This window comes from Macrobrachium nipponense, chromosome 42, assembly GCF_015104395.2.
Source record: "Macrobrachium nipponense isolate FS-2020 chromosome 42, ASM1510439v2, whole genome shotgun sequence".
Classification (NCBI taxonomy): domain Eukaryota; kingdom Metazoa; phylum Arthropoda; class Malacostraca; order Decapoda; family Palaemonidae; genus Macrobrachium; species Macrobrachium nipponense.
Window position 1 is genome coordinate 10,347,409 of NC_061103.1, and position 25,008 is coordinate 10,372,416.

Sequence of the window (25,008 nt, forward strand, 5' to 3'; positions counted from 1 at the left end):
TATATTGTATACAATGTATATTAATTATATAAATATAGTATTATATAATAAGTATAATTATATGTCAATCCATATGTATATATATAGTATAGATATAGTATATATATTATATATATATATATGACCACAAGTAACACGTGAAGATTGTATATCAAGAGCCAGCAGGAAAAATGAAAAACAGTAGTACCTAGCGCTTTCGTGTATTCTTGACCACACCTCATCAGGGTACAATATATTGTACCCTGATGAGGTGTGTCAAGATACACGAAAGCGCTAGGTACTGCTGTTTTTCATTTTTCCTGCTGGCTCTTGATATATATATATATATTATATATATATATATATATATATATATCATATTATATATATATATATACATATATATACATATTCATATGATTCCGAGGTTATATTAATTAACTTATCATTCATATATAATATAACTTTATAATATTGATATATTAAACAACGTGTGTTTGTGTATAATATATATATATGTGTGTGTGTGTGTGTGTAAAGTATATATGTATGTATGTATGTATATATATATATATATATATATATATATTATATATATATATATATATATATATACATACATAATACATATATACTTTACACACACACACACAAACACAAATACATATATATACACACACACACGTTGTTTAATATATCAATATTATAAATGTTATATTATATATGAATGGTAAGTTAATTAATATAACCTCGGAGTCATATGAATAGTTTTATACATAGAGTTATTTTATATTTCCATGTAATGCACATGAATTTGTTTTCTTCAATTATATTTTTTGATAACTATTGCATAGAGAAGTCGAGCAGAAAATGCTATAAATAAGACAATAAGGATAATGTTGAACAATCAGGCAGAACATGAAGGAACCGAGTCATGGCTTCAAAAGGAAAAGGAGGAATTGACCGAGTTCTTAACTTGTTTTCTAAATCTACATGACAGCATGAGATCTTTGCTATTAGACGTCTGGCAGTGGAGCGTAGTTGTTCTCACTGCCATCACCCATCAGCAGTAGTGAAGACTGATAAAAGAATAAGGACCTAACGGTTCGATTCCGTCTTCCCAAGTTCCCAGTCAGTTGTTCATCAGTGCAGTACGACATTCACGGCAAAGTGGTCTCTATAGAGAACCTGTTACCGTGGCTGACCTGAAAACTGCGCTTCGTGTATCAGTTTATCAATGCAATGTTTGTATCAGTAGCTACGGTTGGCTAATTTTGAGCTTAACTAAACCTCTCGAACACTAATGACTGTCAAGTTCAACAGGAGGCAAATACTGACAGGGAAGTGTTTGAGTCAGGCCCATTGCGCTATGCCTGAGTGGCTTCTGATCTCCAGTTCACCCACCGAAAACTGAAGGAAAGAATATGGAAGAATATCAAACGCCATTGATAAAAAATATATGAATTTCTTCTGTAAAAGGAGCGCATAAGGTACGCATCGATTAAAAAGCATTTTCTCCCGTGTTTTTGTGATTGTTAATACCTAAATAAATATATCTGCATACCCTTCAGGACGTTGGGTAGCCTACCCAATACTATTATTCTGCAGTATATAGTAATTGAATGTTTAAATGCGTTCTAATACTGCATGGGAATGCACTGCATAACAGACGATAGGGTAGGTGTCAGACCAAGATGGCAAAATTACGAAACTGGAGGGAAGAAGAAGAGCCAAGGTAATAGGTAGGTAACTTAAGAAAAGGGTATCGAGGACAAACCAGGTGAATGGGATTAGCTACTACCTAATAGATAGGTTGACATTATAGTTTGGAGTGCCTTGGATGAACATCCAGTCTTCCGTGAGTGAAACCTTTCCAGATTGTGTCGGCAAAGTATATTGGCGACGGCTCTTCCTAAACCGTTATTTTTTTTACAGGAACATATTAGAAAACATGATATGGAAAAGAAAGGGTGTACCTAGCATATTAGAATTTAGACATCAGGTAGTAATCCTTTGTTAGAACAGAACGATGCGAATACAGAGTTCTAAAGTTCTAGGAATGACGGAGTAGCCCAAAATCAAGTGAAAGATCTGCCTATTCACAGGTATAGGTTAGTAGGCTACATATGTTAGGCACTGACCAGTATAGGCTAGTAGGCTACCAAGCACAAAATCCAGTGAAAAACCAGCCTATTCTGTCACAAGTATGGATTAGTAAGATACCTATGTTGAGCACGAAATCCGATGAAAGACATGCCTATTCTGTCACAGACAGGTATAGGTTAGTAGGCTACTTATGTTAGCCACAATATCCAGTGAAAGACATGCCTATTCTGTCACAGACTGATATGGGTTAGTAGGCTACCTATGCTAAGCACAAAATCCAGTGAAAGACATGCAGTGACCAAACCCTGGAAATTCTCTTTCCTGTAATCTGATTTGTGGTTCAGATCAAATTTGACATAAAACTTTGTCAATTTGAAATGTAACCCTGAAGAAGCCACTGATAAAGGAAATTGTGTGTCGACTGTAAGTAAGTGTTTAGGAATGTGAATAATTTTTTCCATATTCTTGAGGAGCTTAATAAAGAGAAAAATTAGTAGAGACCGATGCAAAGACCAAATAAAAATTTAATTTGTATATATGTCATTTACTTTAACTACGTATATGTGTATATGTACATAGACATTTTATATATATATATATATATATATATATATATATATATATATATATATATATAATATATATATATATATATATATATATATATATATATATATATATATATATATGGGTAGTTTGTTCATGAAACTTACCTGACAGATATATATATAGCTGTATTTTTCTGAAGTCCGACAGAATTTAAAAATTCGCGGCACACGCAGTGGGCGGCCCACGGTGGTAGTGACCCAATTTCCCCGCCGCCCTGGGAAGGCGGAATATCAGGTAACTATTTCCCATTTTCCTATTCATATTTTTTTCTGTCGCCGGTCGGTAAACAACTGTTTACAGACCTCCGCCTAGGATTTTGAATAACTTCATTAGCCACTTAAGTATCCTAATTATTCTTTCGATTATTAACTTGGATTTGTGGCTAGGCATACGCTATCGTAAATTTTTTCATTGCATTTGATGTCTGAAGCTAGTTAGCCTAGTTTCAGACTTTGTTGTCTGCATGGTAAGGTGAGGCTACCGGAACTTTCGGTAGACACTCGCTTAGTATATATGACGTTTACATGTTTTCTTTGCATAAGTTCAATGTAATTAGTGTAATGTGTGACTGATTACGGAAGAAGGAGGATTCATTTACGCATTTTAGAGCGTGTTAGAATCAGGAGTTTTCCTCCACAGTAAACAGAAGTTAGAAATAATGAACCTCCTAACCTCCTGTAGATTTTATTTTGCCTAACCCTGTGGTATGGCTTACGGCCTAGAAGAAGTGTCTGCTAGAGGATTACATCAAGTAATCTTAGACTAAAGTGCTCGCTCTCCAATCAGTGTTGTGAAGTAAGTGCCCCTTGTGTTGTGGAGGGGGCGTCAGATCGGCCCCATAATGCCTCTAGGCCTGGACCTCTGTCGGACTCCCAGGACTCAGGGAGAGGGCATGTCGAAAGCCGCAAGAGGGTTACGGGGGTTCGTCCCCACCGATCTGCGTCCCTTCGGCAGAACCTGTTGACGCTTCCCAGGCTGCTAAGATTGTGCACGTGCACGAATCTTGAAGGATTGCTTCTCGTCCTCCGAGGCGTCCTCCCCACACAGGGGTTGGAGTTCTCGGAAGGACTCGCGCCCCCTAAAGAAGCTTTAGAGAGACGGAACGCTTCACGTCCTCTCTCTCGTCACGAGAGGATGAAAGAGTAAAGAGACCACATTTTCCCTTTTAGAAGAATGCACTGGCTCTTTTCCTAAGGGACATTTAAGGAGGCTCATTCATCTTGCCAGAAGAGTGATTTGAGCCCCCTGCGATTGTGAACGCTCATGTATACATCATTAGACATTATTAAGGAGGCTCATTCATCTTGCCAGAAGAGTGATTTGAGCCTCTGCGAGTGAACGCTCATGTATACGTCATTTATACATTATTAAGGAGGCTCATTCATCTTGCCAGAAGAGTGATTTGAGCCTCCTGCGAGGGAACGCTCATGTATACGTACATCATTTATACATTATTAAGGAGGCTCATTCATCTTGCCAGAAGAGTGATTTGAGCCTCCTGCGAGTGAACGCTCATGTATACATCATTTATACATTATTAAGGAGGCTCATTCATCTTGCCAGAAGAGTGATTTGAGCCTCCTGCGAGTGAACGCTCATGAAGTTAGAGCTGTTTCAACCTCGCTAGCATTCCAAAAGAATTTGGTAATCAAGGACATTCTTGATTCCACCTTTTGGAGGAGCAACTCAGTATTCGTCTCCTCTCCTCATGGCGCTCTGTATACGTTATGTAACGTTCGCTTTACTTCGAAAAAGCAAGCTGATAAGTTTGACGGCCGGCAAGCTGCTTTTGCACAGTCAAACAACTTATGTCTCTGGTCGGCATAAGAAGGGCAATTTAGACGTGAGGAAGCTTTTGGAGGTGCTCGACGTCCTATAAGTAGAGACATTCTCCAGGACGCTCGGCAAGCACCTTGCGGAAGACGAAAGCCATACGTCTTCCTTTAGTGTTCACACTCTTCAGGAGCAGCGTGCGGCTCTCCATGGAGACTCGCATGAGGACGTCCCTTAAAAATATTCGTCATACGCAAAACGCGGTTCGTCATAACATTGAGATGTTGGCAAGGTCGCTCGCCAGGACGCCTCTTGGCGGGCCTTGCATGCATCAAGGCGCTCAACGAGTTCCTCTCTGAAACGTCGTTCAGAAGACTTGGTGTTCTCTGCTCAGACACGCGGGTAGTCTTTAGCCTCAAAGCAGGACGTTTTTTGAGGACGCTCAGCAGGACGCTAAGCAGACGCTTTTGAGGACGCCTCGGCAGACGCTTTTGAGGAGCTCAGCAGGACGCTTTCCAGCACGCTTTTGTGGACATTCGCCAGGACGCTTCGGTGGAAGCTCGGCAGGACGCTTTGCGAGAGAAAAGACTTGTTGAAGGCGTCTTATTTGCTGTTGAGGACATTTCTTTACAGAAATTTTTAAAGAATTCGGAGTTAGCGGAGAGACATACCCGAATTTTTTCTTCTCCCGATCCCTCTTTCCTCTTCATCGATTTCTTTGAGAATCGGGAAGATTATATACTCGGATTCCTGGGTGACTTTCGGTCATGTTAAAGGGTTTTCCCCTATTAGCAAAGTGCTAATAGTTTTGTCAAGTCAGGACGTTTTCCCCATTGTCATTTAAGTGGGGGACCCCTCATAAATGGGGTAGTTCTCATTGACATAGATTTTAACGTTTTTATCGTTTAAGCGGATAAACTCATTAACAAAATTTCGGAGAGCTCTCATTCATTTTCAGAGGCTCATCCGGGGTTTAATTAGAAAAGACTTGTAGACTATCCAGGAAGTCTTTGTCCAATATCATAAGAACATTGCAACGGTCTTTTTTCGATCCTCGGTTCTCTCTTGATGATCTCTATTCGAATATTACTCCCTTTTCTTGGAAAAGAGTCTTGGCAAAGAGTCAAGGAGTTCTTTTAAAAGTCTCGTTCATTAGAACGTGGACAGTCGTTTTCCTTTCTTTCTCTCTTCCTCGTCGAGGAAAGATGTAGTAGAGAATTCGATGTTCAAATTACTACAATACTTACGTAGTTTATCTTTGCGTCATTTTGCTAACGCATGGGTCAAGTCATATACGCATATCGTATTTACCTCTGCGGATAGAAGCCGAAAGAACTGTTGTTCTAATGTATTTATTTGACACTCCCTTCAACCTTCCAAGAGTTTTCGGAGTAAGAACAACTCTTCAGGTATTGTTACGACAACACCAACTCAGCTTCTGTATTTAGCGAATTCTGTTTCGTTTAAATAGGCCTGCTTGAGAGTTTCCTTTTGCTCGATAATATCATACTATTCCTTCGTAAAGGGAGTAGCTGGCAACTCAGGCAGATAGTATTCTGTTCACCATTGAAGCTTTTCCATTCGAGGAAGACTTCTCCTTCACTCTTTTTGATAGAGATCGAAGGTGGTCGATCTCCAATCCTTATTTTGTTTTCTTGAAGGAAAGAATTTAGGATGGAGATCGTTGTTCAGAATACTATAAATATACTACGTATATTAACCTCGCGACATGATTCTACTAAGCAGTTGAATTGTCCGAGGGGTAGGCGCATATCCTAGTTATTCTACGGATTGCGACTTAGACAAGAAGTATTCTAATTGAACTGCAAACACCAACTCAGCTTCTGTATTTAGCAAATTTTGTTTCGTTTAAATATGCCTGCTTGAGAGTTTCCTTTTGCTCGATAATTTCATACCTATCCCTTCGTAAAAGGAGTAGCTGGCAACTCAGGCACATAGTGCGAGACGATGAACAAGGCTGCTGTTACTGTGATCTACGTAGTACCGGCTAGCTCGGTGTCATGCGCGGTTGGTTACGTCTCTCTCCCTTGCGGGAATGGCTGAATAAACCGTCTCTCTGCCCTACAATCATGGATTTTAGCCTCGGGTTGAGGAAATTTCTAGTAATCTTGAATGATCATGCCTGCCGTTTACTTAGAAAATTTCAACAAGATATCTCTTATACTTGTTCGGTGCGGGTTTACAGCACGGTAACATTCTGTACGAATCTACCGCGGCATAGCACTATAATAAATGCTCTCCTGCTTATGCAAAGCGCAGCCTTATTTAGGGAAGGAAGCAGGCTGAGTGAGGGAATGGATGAGTTTGCTGGGGACCATTTCCTCGCTGGAGAAGCTTGTTTTCCCTGAATAAACAGCAATTCAGACCTCTACAAATTTTCCTCACGAAGAAATTGGAATAACATCAAAGATCTTGTAATTCTAATTTTCTCATCAACGGCTTGAGGATCACCTCGGGGTGATAGCGAGAGGGTGCCAGACATCCGAACAGAGAACAGATGTTCTGGCACATTGTCTGAAAGAATTGGAAGCCAAATTGGTCGGCTCTCCAGTTCCTCGAAGGGTGAGTTGGATCGAGTGGCCCAAATCATCTCGAATAATTTCTCAGCTCTCTCATAGCTCGAGAAGAGAGAATTGGTTATGGGCTTGGGCACGGAACGTAACGATCCTCAAGAGGTTCGTTAAACTAGTGCACGTCCGTGCGGGTCTTCTCGATCGAAGGCAACAACTACTGACGTCTGAGTAATCCTCACTTAGAAGTATGTCGAAAGTGAGGAGAGACTGAGGGCGTCCTTTCGTTAAGTTTTCATAATATTGAAGACGAAGGAGCTTCCTCTTAAGTTGTTCCCTTATTCATGATCCTAGAGGATTAGCTTTAGTCGCCACATGTTGGCCTCTAAGAGGTTGGATTCACAGAGGTCAGGTAATTCAGAGAATTGTCCAAGACCCTTCCCGAGAGAATCGGTGTAATCTAACATCGTCACTTAGTGAAGTATCTATTATCTCTCCTCTCTGAGTCTGAAGGCGTTCAGACTATCGAGAAGCGATAAGATCTTCAAGATTAATGGCAGTCTCTTGGCCAAGGCAAAGCAGTGCTGCCTATTTTTGTACATGAACTTTCCTGTCAGACATATACTTAGCTTACGTCTCTGACGTCACGACAGAATTCAAAACTCGCGGCTAACGCGACAGGTAGGTCAGGTGATCTACCTTACCCGCCGCTGGGAGGCGGGTGTAAGAACCATCATACCTTTCTTGCCAGATTTTTTCTGTCGTCGGTGTCGACCACACCTGTTGTCGGTACCTCTTGACAGTTGGATTCTTTTCTCGTTTTCGCCCTGGATTGTTTCTACGGACTTTTGGTGAAGTACCGATCTTTTGGCCTGGCATCGCGATTTGTGGACAGTTTTGGACTTTTCTTTATTGGAATTTTCTTTGGATTTTTCTTGGATTCATGATGTCTGATGTTGATACTAAGAAAACTGCTATGTTTAGAGTTTGTTGTATGACTGAGTGTAAGGTGAGGCTACCGAAAGCTGCGGTAGACCCTCACACGGTATGTTTGAAGTGTAGAGGGAATGAATGCGACCTTTAATAACCCTTGTAATGAATGTGAAAAGCTGAATGAGGATGAATGGAAGTCTTTGTCTTCCTACTTGAGGAAGCTTGAAACAAAAGGATAAAGTTAGGAAAGCTTCTTCCAGGAGCAGTAGTAGATCTCGTATTAGCGAGTTGGATGTAGATAATCCTATTTTAGAAGTAGCTCCTTTGTCAGTTTCAGCTCCTGCTCCCTGCACCGAAGCCGGAGATGCGCCTTCGGAAGTGGCCTCAATGAAGCCACCATTCGCAGTATGGAGAGGAAAATCAAACAACTAGAAGGTAAGAGTGATTCCAATAGTGATTTGTGTCAGTGAACCCAGTGCAGTGGAGGGTGCGTCTGATCGGCTCCCTAATGCTTCCAGGCCTAGACCTCTTCCAGACTCCCAGTCCCAGTGGAGGAGGAAAAGTCGAAAGCCGCAGGAAGGTTAGGGAGCATCCCCAACGGTCAGGCGTCCCTCGGTAGCTCCTGTTGATCGTTCCCAGGCTACCTTGGATCGCTCCAAGAGAGAAATTTTGCGCCAGTGCTTCTCGTCGTCGCCTTCCGCCTTCTCCTAAAAGAGGATGGAGCTCTTCGGAAGCCTCGCGCCCTTCGAAGAGAGCCTGGAACGCTCCCTGCGCCCGCCCTTCCAGCCCTGAAGTTTTTTTCGGAAGAGCCTGAGGGTGGAAGCGAAGAAGCGTAAGAGATCTCAGGAGTATCGTTCCCCGAGCGGAGATCGAGCCTCGTCTCCTGTTCACGAGTTTGTGAATTCTCCTGCAAGGGTGTTGGCTAACCTTCAGGCGCAGATTTCGGCTCTGGCTGGCTCTCTTTTGCGGTCTTCTTCTGTCGTAGGAAGGACGTCTCGCTTTCCTGTAAAAGAAGTCCAGGCTCCCCTCTCCTGACTCTCGCTATTCGACGGAAGCGGCGCGCTCACCTGTGCGTTCGGATTCTCGCAGGAGGCTTTCTGCTTCGGACAAGATCGCATCTGCGTCTAAGCGACATTCGCCTGACAGACAAGTTTCTCCTTCGGACAAGGAGCAAACTGCGCGTAGGAGATCCTCACCCTACAGACGCTCTTCTCGAGACAGGATCGCTCCCCTTGACAGGCGCCAAGAGCCTAGTAGGCACTACTCACCTCGTAGCCGCTCCTCTTCTCGCCTCCACTCTCCGTTGACAAGCACCCTAAATCGGTACAGGCGGCCCCTTACGCTGGACAGGCGTCAAGAGCTTGTTAGGGCGTTTTTCGCCTGCAAGGCGCTCTTCTCCCGACTTTTACTCGCCTCGAGTCAGGGCGCCGAGAGCCTAGCAGGCGCTTCTCCCTGGTAGGCGCTCACCTAGGTAGGCGCTCGTCGCCAGAGATTCTCTCGCCTCGGTTCAGGCGCCAAGAGCCTGGTAGGCGCTTTTCGTATGGCAGGCGCCGTTCGCCTGGTAGCCGCTCTCCTTTGGATAGGCGCCAAGAGCCTGATAGAAGTTCTTCTTCAAACAGGCGCTCTGCACCTGACTGCCGCCTGATCCTATTAGGCTTCAAGAATCTGGGAAACTCACTCCTCCAGACAAGAAGGATGTTGCAAGTAGACACTGGCCTGAAGCATTGTCTCCAAGACGTATACGTCTAACTTCCTCTAGAGACTACTTTAAGAATAGTCGCGCCTCTAAGGATCAGGAGGGCTCTTCAGCTCAGGAGGAACAGGACCCTCAGAAGAAGAAGGACCAAAAGACGCCTCAGTTTCCTCCTATAAGAACAAACGAACAGAGTTCTCCTGCAAGAGTTTGGAGATATCCTTTCTCCTGTGGCTCCCCCTTCTCCTCTTTCGTTATTCTCCACTCGAAGACGTCGAAGGTTTCGTCTTGTGTAAGGATGAAACCTACTGTTTCCATGAAGAAGGCGCTGAGAGGTTTTGGGGAATGGCTCCTTTCTAAGGAAGAGAAAGGGAAGACGGTTTTTTTCTTTCCCTCCGTCTAAACTGACCGGCAGATTGGGATTCTGGTACGAATCGGGAGAACCTTTAGGCCTCGCTCTCCCTTCGTCTGCGGACTCGGACTTCTCTTCATTAGTGGATTCTGCTCGTCGTTCCGCCCTCTTGTCCGCCAAGACTACGTGGGGAATGAACGAACTTGACCACTTACTGAAGGGAATGTTCCGAGTCCTGGAAGTTTTTTCAACTTCTTGATTGGTCTTTAGGTGTTCTGGCTAATAAGACCAAGACCCCAGATGCTCTTGTCTCCTGAAGATCTTAACTGTGTACTCACTTGCATGGATAAAGCAGTGAGAGACGGATCGGTGAAGTCTCCTCACTGTTTGGGAGCTGGAGTGCTTAAGAAACGGTCGGTCTACTGTTCGTTTCTCACGAAGGCAGTGTCTCATGCGCAAAGGGCCTCGCTCTTGTATGCTCAACTATCTCCGCTTCTGTTCCCCAAGAAAATTATCCAAGATGTCTCGAGTGCCCTTTCAGCTAAGGCTACTCAGGACATGTTAGCCCAGGGCGGCGGCCAGGAAACCTCGCTCTGTCTTCCAACCCAAGACCAAGAAAGAGACTCCTCTGAGACAGGAGCCCTTTCGAGGAGGACCCGCTGTCAGAGTTCTGCAACCAGAGGGACTAGACCTTTTAAGAGAGGTAAAACCTTCTCTAAGTCAGTCAGAGGGAAGAAATAGCGGTCAAGGACTCCAGACATCAGTGGGTGCCAGACTACTGAAATTTGCCGACGTCTGGGCCCACAAAGAGGGGCAGACAATTGGTCCCTATCGATTGTCAGCAAAGGATACCTCATTCCCTTCTCGTCAAGACCACCATTGACGACAACTCCGAGGGAGTTGGTAGCCAAGTACAAGGACCCCATCATGAATCAAGCCCTTTCTCTAGCAGTAGATCTCATGCTAGAGAAGGAGGCTATAGAACTAGTGAAAGATCCCCGCTCTGCGGGCTTTTACAACAGACTTTTCCTAGTTCCGAAGAACTCAGGAGGATGGAGACCGGTGTTTGGATGTAAGCGCCCTGAACGTCTTTGTGTGGAAAAGAGAGTTCGCCATGGAGACAAACTTCCTCAGTGTTAGCGGCTCTTCGTCCAGGGGACTGGATGGGTGTCTCTAGACCTTCAGGACGCTTACTTTCATGTGCCGATCCATCCTTCTTCACGGAAGTATCTACGATTCATGATGGAGGAACATCTTCCAATTCAAGGCCTTGTGCTTCGGCCTATCAACTGCACCCCAAGTTTTCACGGGGTTAATGAAAAACGTGGCGCAGTGGCTACATTTGGAGGGAGTGAGGGTGTCGCTTTATCTCGACGACTGGGCTAATCAGAGCAGAGGTCTCAAGAAAGATGTCTGGAGGACCTTCAAAAGACCCTTACATTGGCAAGTTCGCTGGGACTTCTGGTGAACTTCCAGAAGTCTCAATTAATCCCCAGTCAAGAGAGGATCTATCTGGGGATTCGGATAGCTTCTCTGGCTTTTCGGGCTTTTCCGTCGCCAGAGAGGATAGCTCGTTGCTACGAGAAAATAACGACCTTCCTAGAGAAAGATGCATGCACAGCGAGGGAGTGGATGAGTCTGCTGGGGGACACTCTCCTCGCTGGAGCAATTCGTTTCTCTAGGAAGGTTGCATCTCAGGCCTCTACAGTTCTTCCTATACCAGAAACTGGAGGGTGTCTCCTCCCTAGATCTGGAGTTCTCCCTCAAGATCTCAAGGGAAATCAAGAGAGACCTTCGGTGGTGGAACAACCCACTTCGATTTGTGGAAGGAATGTCTCTCTACATGCCGAACCCCAGCCATGTGTTGTTTTCCGACGCATCGGAGGCAGGTTGGGGGGCGACGCTCGGGACAAGAGAAGTGTCAGGCACCTGGAAGGGGGATCAGGTGTCCTGGCACATCAACAAGAAAGAGTTGATGGCAGTCTGGATGGCATTGAAAGCCTTCGAACCCCACGTCCGAAATGCAGTAGTGCAGGTCAATTCGGACAACACAACAGCCTTGGCGTACATCAAAAAAACAGGGGGGGACGCACTCCTTCTCCCTGTACGAAACAGCAAGGGATCTTCTGCTGTGGTCTCAAACAAGGAAGATCAGTCTTCTCACCAGATTCGTACAGGGAGAAAGGAACGTCAGGGCCGATCTCCTGAGCAGGAAGAATCAACTCCTTTGCCTTCCGAGTGGAACCCTCCACTCAGAAGTATGCCAAGACCTGTGGAGAAGATGGGGCAGACCTCACATCGATCTCTTTGCAACAGCAAAGAACGCAAGAATCGAACTTTACTGCTCCCCGATCTCAGACCCAGGAGCAGTATCAGTGGATGCGTTTCTCCTAGATTGGACAGGGCTAGACGTCTACGCCTTTCCCCCCTTCAAAGTACTAGGACAAACCCTCAAGAAATTTGCTATCTCGGAGAGGACAAGAATGACGCTAGTAGCTCCGTTCTGGCCCGCCCAAGATTGGTTCACAGAGGTACTGGAATGGTTGGTGGACTTTCCAAGAGCACTTCCACAAAGACAAGATTTGCTCAAACAACCCCACTTCGACAGGTATCACAGAAACCTCCCCGCTCTCAATCTGACTGGCTTTCGACTGTCAAAAGTCTTGTCAGAGCGAAGGGGTTTTTCGACAAAAGCTGCTAAGGCTATCGCCTCAGCTAGAAGACCTTCGACCCTTAAAGTCTACCAGTCGAAGTGGGACGTCTTTCGCCGTTGGTGCAGGAAACCAGAAGTTTTCCTCTTCAGTACCTCTGTGACTCAGATAGCAGATTTCTAGTTTTCCTCAGAGAAAAATGCGGTTTGGCAGTATCTACTATCAAAGGATACCGAAGCATGCTGGCTGCGGTATTCAGACATAGGAATTTAGATCTTTCGAATAACAAAGATCTTCATGATCTCTTAAGATCTTTTGAATCCTCCAAGAAAACCTCGAGCGAAGTTCCAAGTTGGAATCTGGATGTGGTTCTTCGTTTCCTGAGGTCCGCTAGGTTTGAACCACCACATTTAGCCTCCTTCAAAGATCTCACGAGGAAAGCTCTCTTTCTCATGGCTTTAGCATCAGCTAAAAGGGTTAGTGAGATTCATGCCCTAGAAGGAAGGGTAGGTTTCAAAGGAGATTCCGTGGTTTGTTCCTTCCTTCCTTCGTTTTTTGGCAAAAAATGAGAACCCCTCAAATCCGTGGCCAAGGAACTTTGAGGTTCGTGGTTTATCTGCCATAGTAGGGGAAGAACCTGAAAGAACTCTTTGCCCTGTTAGGAGTTTAAAATACTACCTTCAGAAGAAGAAACCTTAAGGGCATTGAGGATAGACTATGGTGCTCTGTAAAGGACCCCAGCAGACCATTGTCGAAAAATGCGCTGTCTTTCTTCATTAGAAGTGTTGTGAAAGAAGCACATAAAGCTTGTAATAATGAGGAACATTTCAAGATCCTACAAAGTCAAGCTCATGAAAGTAAGAAGCAATTGCCACTTACCTTGGCCTTTAAGAAGAATATGTCTCTTCAGAATCTGATGAAAACTACATTCTGGAGATGTAATTCAGTATTCGCCAACCACTGTTAGGCCCGTACGTATCGGCGGATTCGGTGCTGGGGCAGGGAGCTGGAACATATCCTTAGTAGTTTTTTCCCTTGTTTTTTTTTGGTAATTGAGTTCATATGGTTGTATGAAAAATGATGCAGGTAGGCATCGTTTTTCGTTTCGTAATGCTAATAACGTTAGTTTGGTTAGGTGATCGGATTTGGTTTGAAGCTCCCTGCGTTGGTAGTGGACAGGTTCTGTCATAGAAGAGGGCGAACCCCCCTTGACATGATCCGACTTGGATTCTACTAAGTAAGCGGATATCAAGTCCCGTTAGTAGACCCAAAGAGTCTTTTCAGCTGTAGGTCACGCCCTCGCTGTAGCTCTTATGGCTATGCAGACTAATAGACAGTATCTATGAGTCTTCAGCCTAAACAGGTAAGAACCAAGGTTATTTTTATCCTACAACAGGTGTTGTTTACCTTTTCTTTGTTATTTTCTGTCTTGTACCCTCCACCAAGGGTGTCAATCAGCTAAGATATGTCTGACAGGAAAGTTCATGTACAAAAATGATATTGTTATTTTTACAATAAAGTTTTGTACATACTTATACGATTGATGGCCCGGCCCAGCCTCCCCTCAGGAGACAGGTATAAGAGAGAAAAAATCTGGCAAGAAAGGTATGATGGTTCTTACACCCGCCTCCCAGGGGCGGGTGGGTAAGGTAGATCACCTGACCTACCTGTCGCGTTAGCCGCGAGTTTTGAATTCTGTCGTGACGTCAGAGACGTAAGCTAAGTATATGTCTGCCAGGTAAAGTATGTACAAAACTTTTATTGTAAAATAACAATATCATTTTCACGTTCATCGGAGGGGCCGTTTCTGGAGATAGTGAAGGGAAATGACTGTTCCTCCACCTCGACCTCTGTGAATTTCGTTATGGTTCTATCTTTCCGTATGAAGTATGAGATAAGATAGAAGTCCTAACTATTGTAGAATATGCAAATATGTTGTTGACGGCCTCTAGGCTCAGAGATTCGGTTCTGTCAAACAACAAAGCTTCACGATCTTTGAGGTCTGTGGAGATCTTGAAATTCTCTGGATCAAAGGTTCCGGCATGGAACTTAGACGTAGTCTGAGTTTCTGATGCCAAAAGCATTTCGAACCTATCCTTTCTGCGAACTTAATATCACGTGACCAGAAAGGCTAATATTCTAACCGCTCTAGCCACGGCAGGAGGGTTAGTGAGGTTTTTAGCCATCATCAGAGGTTTGGCTTTAAAGGACATAATGCGGTCTGTCCTCTAAGCCTTCCGTTCTTGATAAGAACGAAAACCTGTCTAACCCTTGACCCGAAGGCTTGGAGACCAAGGGTATGGCACAAATTATTGGGCAAGGGCATTAGAGAGTCCTGTGCCCTGTAGGGTCTCTCAAGTTTTATCTTGATAAAACTTTAGAAAGTCAAGGTCAACGGACAATCTGCGTGTTCCGTAAAAAGACCAGACTGGTTCATGTCCAAGAACACCCTGGCATTATAGCCAAGGAGTTCTTTTAAGAGGTCTCATTCATTATGTTGCATAAAGAATTTGTTGAGATTTTTTCTTAATATCAATGCTCAAGAGGTGAGGGCGCGGCCTCGGAAGCATTTCAAACAGAGCATGACACTCAGTAACATCCTGAGTTGCCACGCTTTAGCGAAGCAACTCTGGGTTCGCTTCACACTCCCTTTGACAATCTGCGGGTTTCCGTAAAAAAGACCAGACTGGTTCATGTCCAAGAACACCCTGGCATTATAGCCAAGGATTTCTTTAATTTTAAGAGGTCTCATTCATTATGTTTGCATAAAAGATTTGAGATTTTTTTCTTAATATGAATGCTCAAGAGGTGAGGGCGCGGCCTCGGAAGCATTTCAAAACAGAGCATGACACTCAGTTAACATCCTGAGTTGCCACGCTTTAGCGAAGCAACTCTGTGTTCGCTTCACACTCCCGACGGGATGTGAAGACGACATTTCAGATCCGTAAGTCACTAGACCATACATATCCGTAGATATATTATTGGGTGCAGGAAGCAACACGAATCCTATCCTATAGAAAAGGGATAGGTGTGCTTTTAACTTTGAAGGGTTGGTCGCTTGAGGCGCATTCCTTTTCTTTAGCCTAGAAGTTATGGAACTAACTTTGATAGGTTAGGTCAGGTGGTGGTTTTAGCTTCGGTGCCCTCAGAAGTATGGTCATATGGTCTAGTCACATTGTGGTCACGCCCCCGTTGACAGATCATTCTAGAGCGCACCAGCATTACAGGTCTCTACCACGCTGGCAACTCTAGTAACGCAGAAGCAGACTTTGGTGCACAGTAATCACGAAGTCGGCTATGCTAACAGGTCAGGAACCAAGATGTATATCATCTACTTAATTTAGTTTCCCAAAAATCCTATTCTGTCTCTTCCCACCGTCCGAAGGTGGGATTCAGCTACAGGGGGTCCTCGAGTTACGACGTTGATCCGTTCTTACGATGCATCGTAACACGATTTTCAGCGTAAGTCGGGAACATTGAAAAATACCACATGATTTAATGTAAATACCTATCAATAACAACGAGAGAACAATTCCTTACCTTTATTAGTTTGATTGGCTTGCACACTGGAGAGGAAGCTGCGGTGCTGGAGACATGGGGGAGGTTAGTGAAGAGAAAAAAGAACCTCCAGAAGTTGCTGGAGATTCTGAGGCAGATGATTCTTGAGGTGAGGCAGAACATACTAGTACTGGAGATGCTGAGGCAGGTGATTCTTGAGGTGAGGCAGAACATACTACTGGAGATGTTGGGGCAGGTGAGTCTTTAGGTGAGGCAGAACCTACAGAGGTGCTGGAGATACTGGGGCAGGTGAGTCTGGGTTAGCAGAACATTCAGAAGGTGCTGGAGATTGTGGGCAGGCGAGTCTGGATTAGCAGAGGCAGCTGAGGTAGAGGGTACAGGATCTCCTGCAGGCCTCTCTACCTTCTTAAAATACTGCTCCAGGTTAGTCTGAACAGAGAGCGACCTCTTTTCATCCAAGATCTCCTTGTAACACTGCATCAAATCCATGACGCCTCTGGAAACCCTAGTGAACCTGTCCAAGTTGGGATCCTGAGCCTCAAAAGTTGACAACGCTTTGCTGCAACTCTGCAAAACCTCTTATCAAGTCCTGCCTTGTGAAAGCCTTAGGCTCTGGGGTGGGTGCTTCTTCTTCTTCCTCTATTATCTGCTTCTCCAGTTGTATCAGGTCCTCAGCAGATAACTCCTCGCCATGAGACTCCAGCAGCTCTGTAACATCATCAACCTCCATCTCCAAATTGATTTCCTTACTCAGGGCAACAACGTTCTTGACAACTAGCTGAACTGTGTCCTCAAACCCATGGAAATCATTCACAAATTGAGGACAAATTTTCTTCCAGACACCATTCATGTTTGTTTGCTTAACCTCCTCCAGGAATTAGCAATGTTCTTTACAGCATCAAGGATGTTGTAGGATTTCCAAAAGTCCTTCAGAGTCAAGTCCTTCTTGGTTTCAGTTGCCTGTAAAGCCATAGCAATTGTCCTTCGTAGGTAGTAGGCCTTGAACGAAGCAATCACTCCTTGGTCCATAGGCTGTAAAAGGGCCGTGGTATTAGGTGGAAGGTAACCACCTTGACATTAGGGTTTGAAGTCTCCCCAGCTGGGCAGGGTGTCCCAGGGGTCAATTGTCCAGCACTAGCAACACCTTAAAGGGGATACCCTTGGAGGCGCAATAACCGCTCCACACTTGGAACAAAATGGTTTACGAACCAGTCCTCAAACACTGCAAGTGTCACCCATGCCTTCTTGTTGGACTTCCAAATTACTGGTAGTTGACCCTTCCAAATGCCCTTGAGTGCCCTTGGATTTTCAGCCTGATACACCAACAAGGGCTTCAGTTTGAAGTCGCCAGCAGCATTACCCCCAAGAAGTAAAGTTAGCCTCTCCTTGCTGGCTTTATGACCGGGTGCTGACTTCTCCTCCTTGGCGATGTAAGTGCGGTTAGGCATACGTTTTCCAAAACAAACCTGTCTCGTCTACGTTAAACACTTGCTGAGCAGAATAACCCCCCTCCTTAATTATCTCAGACAACGCTTTAGGAAATTCACTCGCTGCTTTCTCATCCCCACTAGCAGCTTCACCTTGCAATTTAAGGTTATGGTAATTGGCCCGAGCCTTAAATCGCATAAACCAACACCCTACTAGCCACAAACTCTTCACTTTCACTTCCCTCCCCCTTTTCTTTTTTCAAACGCTTCAAACAAATCTTTTCGCCTTCTCCTGAATCACCATAAGGCTGACTGGGATACGCCGTTGATTTTGGTCTTCCAACCAAAGCACCAATAACCTTTCCATTTCAATTATTAGACCACTACGCTGCTTAGTTATCACTGTCGCTTTCATAGGAGCAGATCCTTTCACATGTTCAACGATGCGCTCTTTATCTTTGATAATGGTAGCAACGGTCGAACGGCTAAGGCCAAGCGAGCGGCCAATGTTTGTTGGCGTTTCTCCCTTCTCAGATCGCTTTATAATGTCCACTTTAATTTCCATGGTGATGGCCTTTCTTTTCTTCGATGCACTACCATCAGAAGAGTCCGCCTTGCGCTTGGGAGCCATAACAAAGAGCAAAAAGTTACAAAAACGATACAACACGAGGGAGAGAGAGGCAGTGTAAACAACCAAAATGGCGTATGGGCGAGGAATGAGCGTAGCAAAGCGACGCCGTCCTCTCCCCCACAAAGCGTATTCTTCCGCCGTGCGCCTGGAACTAGTTCGCGTTTGTTTACGTGCTTACGACGCTAAACCGCGTAAGACGGAACGACGCAAAATATTATTTTTTATATTTTTATGGGGGCGCGTTCGTAACCACGAAACATCGTAAGTCGAGACCAGCGTAACCCGAGGACTTACTGTATCTGACAGGTAAGTTTCATGAACAAAATGATATTGTTATGATACAATTAAGTTTGTTCATACTTACCTGGCAGATATATATAATTAAAGTGCCCACCCACCTCCCCTCAGGAGACAGTGGCACTGATAAAATATGAATAGAAAAATGGGAATAGTTCTGATATCCGCCTCCAGCGGCGGGAATGGTACTACCACCTGGCCGCCCCACTGGCGTGTGCCGCGAATTTTTAAATTCTGTCGGACTTCAGAAAATACAGCTATATATATATCTGCCAGGTAAGTATGAACAAACCTAATTGTATTATAACAATAACATTTTACAGATTCTACACTTGAAAACATGAACTGGAATGGCTGTTTTAACTTATCACGGTTAGGGGGGGAAGCTCGCCAACCTGTCAGTATGCAGTCCAATTTGCTTTTGGCTGTTGTCGTGTATAGACAGCTCTGTGGACTCTGCCTGACTTGCCGTTTGCTCTCCTTGCATACTTTTGCTTGTTTTTTGTTCTTGCGCCAATACAAACCTTTGTTCTTTACATAGGAGCTTGCATATGCTAGGAGGAATGGGCATTTAACTTTCAGACAAGGTCATTAACTACTGACAGGTAGGTGCAAACCCTGCCCCCATGTCATACTGCACTCCACTTTGCTTTTGGCCACTGTTTGTGCTCAACTACCATTTGCTTTTTGTTTATAGCTTGTTCGCTGAAATATATTCGTTCCTATGCAATAACAAACCTTCGGACTCATGTAGGGTATTGCTTGCTTCGGTCTTTACGTAGGATATTGCTTGCAAACGTGAGATGGAATGGCCATTAAGTTTCAAACGGTAGTTGCTTACAGACAGCAGGGGGAATGCCCTGCCCACTCGGTCTGCACTTCACTTTGCTCTCAGCCACCATTGTGTCAAGACATCTACTATGCTGTCTGCATGACTGCTATTTTTGTGTGTGTGTGTCATTGCTTAGTTGCGGATCTGCAGTCGCAGGATCAGTGTAGCCACAGGTTTCTCCTTGGACGTCTTCTCAGTCTATATCGCGGGTATAAATCACAGCGTCACTGATTTGTCTGTGTTGCATATATGATTACTATCGGTAGGCTAAGCCTCGGCCGCGGTGTGATAACCAGTCACATACATGAAAGGATCCATATTATATAAACAATTAGGGCAATAAAACCATTTTCACCATATATGTACATAATTGGCATATCTACATAATACAGGCGGCCCTCGGTTAGCGGCAGGGGTTCCGTTCCTGGCCACCAGACGCCAAGCGATTTTCGACGCTGAGCGATTTTAAAGCCTACGGCCGCCGCACCTTCTTTCGAAACTCTAGACCAGTCAAAGGCGCCGTAATCCCACAACGGCGCAATAAGTAAAATTATATTTATGCAGTATAGTACTATAGAATTTACTGTACAGTACATGTGGGTGTCTAGAGTATGTAAAGATATAATAAAGTTTATACAGTGTACAGGTAGCTGTAGTGTTCAGGTTACGATCATTAGTCTTATGATAGTCCGATTTTATGAGAGATCCACAATGACCTAACTTTATCCATCTTCTAGTTACATAAGTTCAATAACAGCAAAAGAGAATGATGAAAGTATGGTTTTAACGTTATACTCGTTGTGTGAACGTGTACAGCATGAACAACAACCGAACGAGAAAAGACTTTTTTTTTTTTTTTTTCTAAGTACAACAGAACTGGATAACATCTGTTTGGCTTGTATTTCGATCATCGTACTACAGTGCAACATTACCGTATTTGTTATAAATGGCGTTATGTATAGAATAGAACTGAGATATCTTAATGTAATAACTTTATTCGCTATAGATCAGAGATCAATATAGATTAAAGAGCAATCGGGAAATATACCGTTAAATTTAAACCTAGTTATAACTGAAGCTGAGAAAACTGTTCAAACTGCTAATGACTATTATCGTACATCGGCAACAAGGATAAAACTGCAGTAAACGTCTGCATCACACACAAATGTAGATAAAATTGGGATAAAATCATTTTAATCAAAACTACTGTGCTTGAAAGAACACATTTTACTGTGGTTTCACGCCGATATAAGATAAATAACGTAAAGTTCGTATTATGATTATATAAAGGATTATTGCGAATGGAATCACGTAATTTTTTATGCAATAAACATGCCACCAATGGTAGTTCACATCACAACGAGACATATTCAATAAATATTTCCACCTAAAACACGCTGTATAAGGAAAAATAACTGTCTCATATAAGTCAAGTATATAGATATTCGTTTATGCTAACTAGAAGCGAGAGCATTCGCTCAGAATTGCGTTATGGTGAAACAAACTCGTATTCATCAGCTGATTTCAAACAACAACATTGGCCGCTCCGCGAAATACGGGCTTAAGTTTGCCGTAGTATTTTAAAATACAATAATATGAGAATACATACAATATTCTTGGATACAGTGAAATAATGTATAACTTTTTAAAGGATTTATGGAAAAGATGCTAATTAATAAAAAATAACACAATGCATTTTTCGGAACTGGCGGACAAGAACGAACATGAAAAACCATCCCCTGAAACATGGAGCGTAGTTACAAAGGCTGCCTTAATTTGTATCTTATTTCTGTACAAAAATGAATACCTTTTCGTAATATATTTTCATACACATTTAAACATAAAAGCATAAATATTTGAAAAATCGACACATCGATCGCTAAATTTGCACTCTTTTAACTCGAAATTTTTCGGAGAGCGGCAGACGGCGGCATACAAGAACGAACTTGAAAAAAACATCGTAGTTCGATAACTTGAAGGGGAGTTTCAAAAGCTGCCTTTTTATCATATTTCTGCACAGAAATAAAAATACCCTATTCGTAATCATTTTCATAACATTTTAAACATAAAAGCATAAACATTTATAAAATCGACACATCGATCGCTAATTTGCACTTTTTTTAAATCGATATTCTAGGAAGAGCGGCAGGCGGCGACTTACAAGAAAGAACATGAAAAAACATCGTATTTGATAACGTGAAGGGCAGTTTCAAAAGCTGCCTTTGTATCATATTTCTGTACAGAAATAAAAATGCCTTTCACGTAATACATTTTCATACACATTTTAAACAAAAGCATGAACATTTATAAATCGACACATCCATAGCTAAATTTGCACTTATGTAACTCGATATTTTCGGCATAGAACAGCGTCAGAGGCAGACGGCGGCATACAAGAACGAACTTGAAAAAAAACATCGTAGTTCGATACTGGAGTTTCAAAAGCTGCCTTTTTATCATATTTCTGCACAGAAATAAAAATAACCTATTCGTAATACATTTTCATACACATTTTAAACATAAAAGCATAAACATTTATAAAATCGACACATCGATCGCTAATTTGCACTTTTTTTTAAATCGATATTCTCGGAAGAGCGGCAGGCGGCGGCTTACAAGAAAGAACATGAAAAAACATTGTATTTGATAACGTGAAGGGCAGTTTGTATATTCTGTACAGAAATAAAAATGCCTTTCACGTAATACATTTTCATACACATTTTAAACAAAAGCATGAACATTTATAAATCGACACATCCATAGCTAAATTTGCACTTATGTAACTCGATATTTTCGGCATAGAACAGCGTCAGAGGCATATATTTTACCCTAATACTTACGTAATAACTCTCCATAAAATTTGTTAATATAATTTACATAACCTTTATGGTCTGAACGGCATTTCTACAATTGTATGAACTCGTTAGACAACGGCGCTAGCGGCGCTGTTAACTGAAATTTGTGCCATAAAGATACCTTTAAAAGCTTATTTTTTTAATGAATATTTTTGACGACCGCCGTAAAACCGATTCGCCGTTGAGTGATTGCGCCGTTAACCGCGGGCCGCCTGTAAATAGCATATTCAAGGAATAATTCCATATCAATGAGATCAGCCTTTAACTCTGAGTGGTGAGCAAACATAATGTAAACGTCCAGTTATACAGTTGTATTCACAGTGACGTTTATTCGGTTATCTTTCAGAAATTTTAATTGTACTGTAATTATGGTAGTAATAACATTGAGGATAACATTAATAAATGTTTCAAACTACAGTTACTCGTGGCCATCCACCGCAATTGCAAGCCCACCTCCCACGGCGCGTGACTCCCCACCCCAGCTGGCTTACCCCCCATCCATCCAATTGATCAACTCTTTCATCTCCCATCTTTGAGAGTTACCATGGATACATTAAATATAATCTCTTGGAATATTTTTGGCCTCAAGCAGAACATTCATCTCCAAAACATTGCAAAAACTTCAAGGCATCATTTCACTGCAAGAAACATTCCTCTGGCCACATGACCTTGTCATCTGTGATTCAGTACATAAAGACTTCAGAGCTTTCTCAACCTCATCGATGCAATTTACAGATCAAATCACAGCCAGTCGCCTAAAAGGGTTTCTTTCTTGTGGCACAAATCGTAAGACAATATGTTATTGTTATGATACAATAAAGTTTGTTCATACTTACTGGCAGATATATATATAGCTGTATTCTCCGACGTCCGACAGAATTTCAAAACTCCCGGCACACGCAGTGGGCGGCCAGGTGGTTAGTACCCATTCCCGCCGCTGGGAGGCGGATATCAGGAATCATTCCCATTTTCTATTCAGATTTTTCATACCACTGTCCCCTGAGGGGAGGTGGGTGGGTACTTTAATTATATATATCTGCCAGGTAAGTATGAACAAACTTTATTGTATCATAACAATAACATTTTGTTCATGAAACTTACCTGTCAGATATATATATAGCTGAATCCCCACCATTGGAGTGGGAAGGGACAGAATAGAAGGATTTAGGAAACACCTCAAGTGCAGATGATTGACATCTTGATTCCTTACCTGTTAGCATAGCTGACTTCTTGATTACTGTCACCGAAGTCTGCTTCTGCTTTACTAGAGTTGCCAACAAGGTAGTGACCTGTGTAGTTGGTGCGCTCTAGATGATCTGTCAACGGGGGGGGCGTGACCACAATGTGACTAGACCATATTGACCATACTGTGAGGGCAACGAAGCTAAAACCACCACCTGACCTAACCTATCGAAGTTAGTCCCATAACTTCTAGGCTAAAGAAAGGGAAGGCGCCTCAAGCAACCAACCCTTCAACCATAAACCAACACCAAAATTAAAAAGCACAACTACCCCTTTTCTATAGGGTAGTATTTGTGCTGCTCCCTGCCCCCAACACCATTTCTGCGGATATGTATGGTCCAAGCGACTCGCAGTTCTCATATGCCGTCTTCACATCCCGCAGGTAATGTGAAGCAAACACGAGTTGCTTCGCCAAAAAGTAGCGCTAATGATATCATTAAGCCATATTCTTTCGAAATGCCATTGAAGTCGCAACAGCTCTTACTTCATGGGCTTTTATTTTCAAAAGCTTCATATCACCATCCGAGCAGGACGCATGGGCCTCCCTGATGGTGCTTCGTAAAAAGAATGCCAGTGCATTCTTTGACATAGGAAAGTCGGGTCTCTTAACAGAACACCATAAGTTCTCAGAAGGACCCCGACAATCTTTGGTCTTTTGCATGTAAAATTTGAGAGCCCTGACAGGGCACAGGACTCTCTCTGGCTCTTGTCCGATGAACTCTGTTAACCCCTTGATTTCAAAGGTTTTTGGCCAGGGGTTAGATGGGTTCTCATTCTTCGCTAAGAAATTAGGATCCAAGGAGCACACTGCACTGTGTCCTCTGAAACCCACATCTTTACTAATTGCCTGAATTTCACTAACTCTCTTTGCCGTGGCAAGAGCAGTTAGAAAAATCGCCTTCCTAGTAGTGTCTCTCATGAGGCAGCATGCATAGGTTCAAAGGGAGCCGACATCAAGAATCTTAGAACTACATCAAGGTTCCATGATGGAACCTTTGGTTGTAGTACTTTGGTTGTCTCAAACGATCTCAACAGATCGTGAAGATCTTTATCATTTGTCAGATCTAATCCTCTGTGGCGGAAGACAGCTGACAGCATACTCTTGTATCCTTTTATTGTGGACACTGCTAGTCTGTCCCACATTTCTCAAATGCAGGAGAAACTCAGCGATTTGGTTCACAGAGGTCGTGGAGGAGGAAATACCTTTCTTCCTACACCATCTCCTGAAGACAGTCCACTTCGACTGATAAACTGCTCGAGAGGAAGCTCTTCTCGCATTGGCAATAGCCCTCTGCCACTGATCTTGAAAAACCTCTCGCTCTGGCCAACTTCTTGATAGTCTGAACGCAGTCAGACTCAGAGCGGAGAGGTTTCCGTGGTACCTCTCGAAGTGGGGCTGTTTGAGAAGATCGACTCTCTCTGGCAGGGTTCTCGGGAAGTCTACCAGAAGAGACATGACCTCCGTGAACCAATCGCTTGAGGGCCAAAAGGGGGCGATCAGAGTCATTCTCGCTCCTGGCGACGCCGCAAACTTCCTTGTTACCTCTCCTAAGAGTTGAACGGGTGGGAAAGGCGTAC

The 25,008-nt window shown here is 43.4% G+C and overlaps 1 protein-coding gene across 4 annotated transcripts in view; it reads left to right on the forward strand.

Annotated features, from left to right (window-relative positions):
- The first annotated feature begins 1,019 nt into the window (after window positions 1–1,019).
- The window catches only part of LOC135212972 (zinc finger protein OZF-like), a 44,336-nt gene continuing 20,347 nt past the window's right edge, over window positions 1,020–25,008 (forward strand). Inside the window, exon 1 of one of the 4 annotated variants that reach the window (XM_064246726.1) lies at window positions 1,020–1,469. The gene's annotated coding sequence lies outside the window, so the exon portion shown is untranslated. Of the gene's footprint in view, window positions 1,470–1,572; window positions 1,838–25,008 lie in introns of those variants that run through there. The other 3 variants (XM_064246729.1, XM_064246728.1, XM_064246730.1) reach the window with 3 other exon arrangements.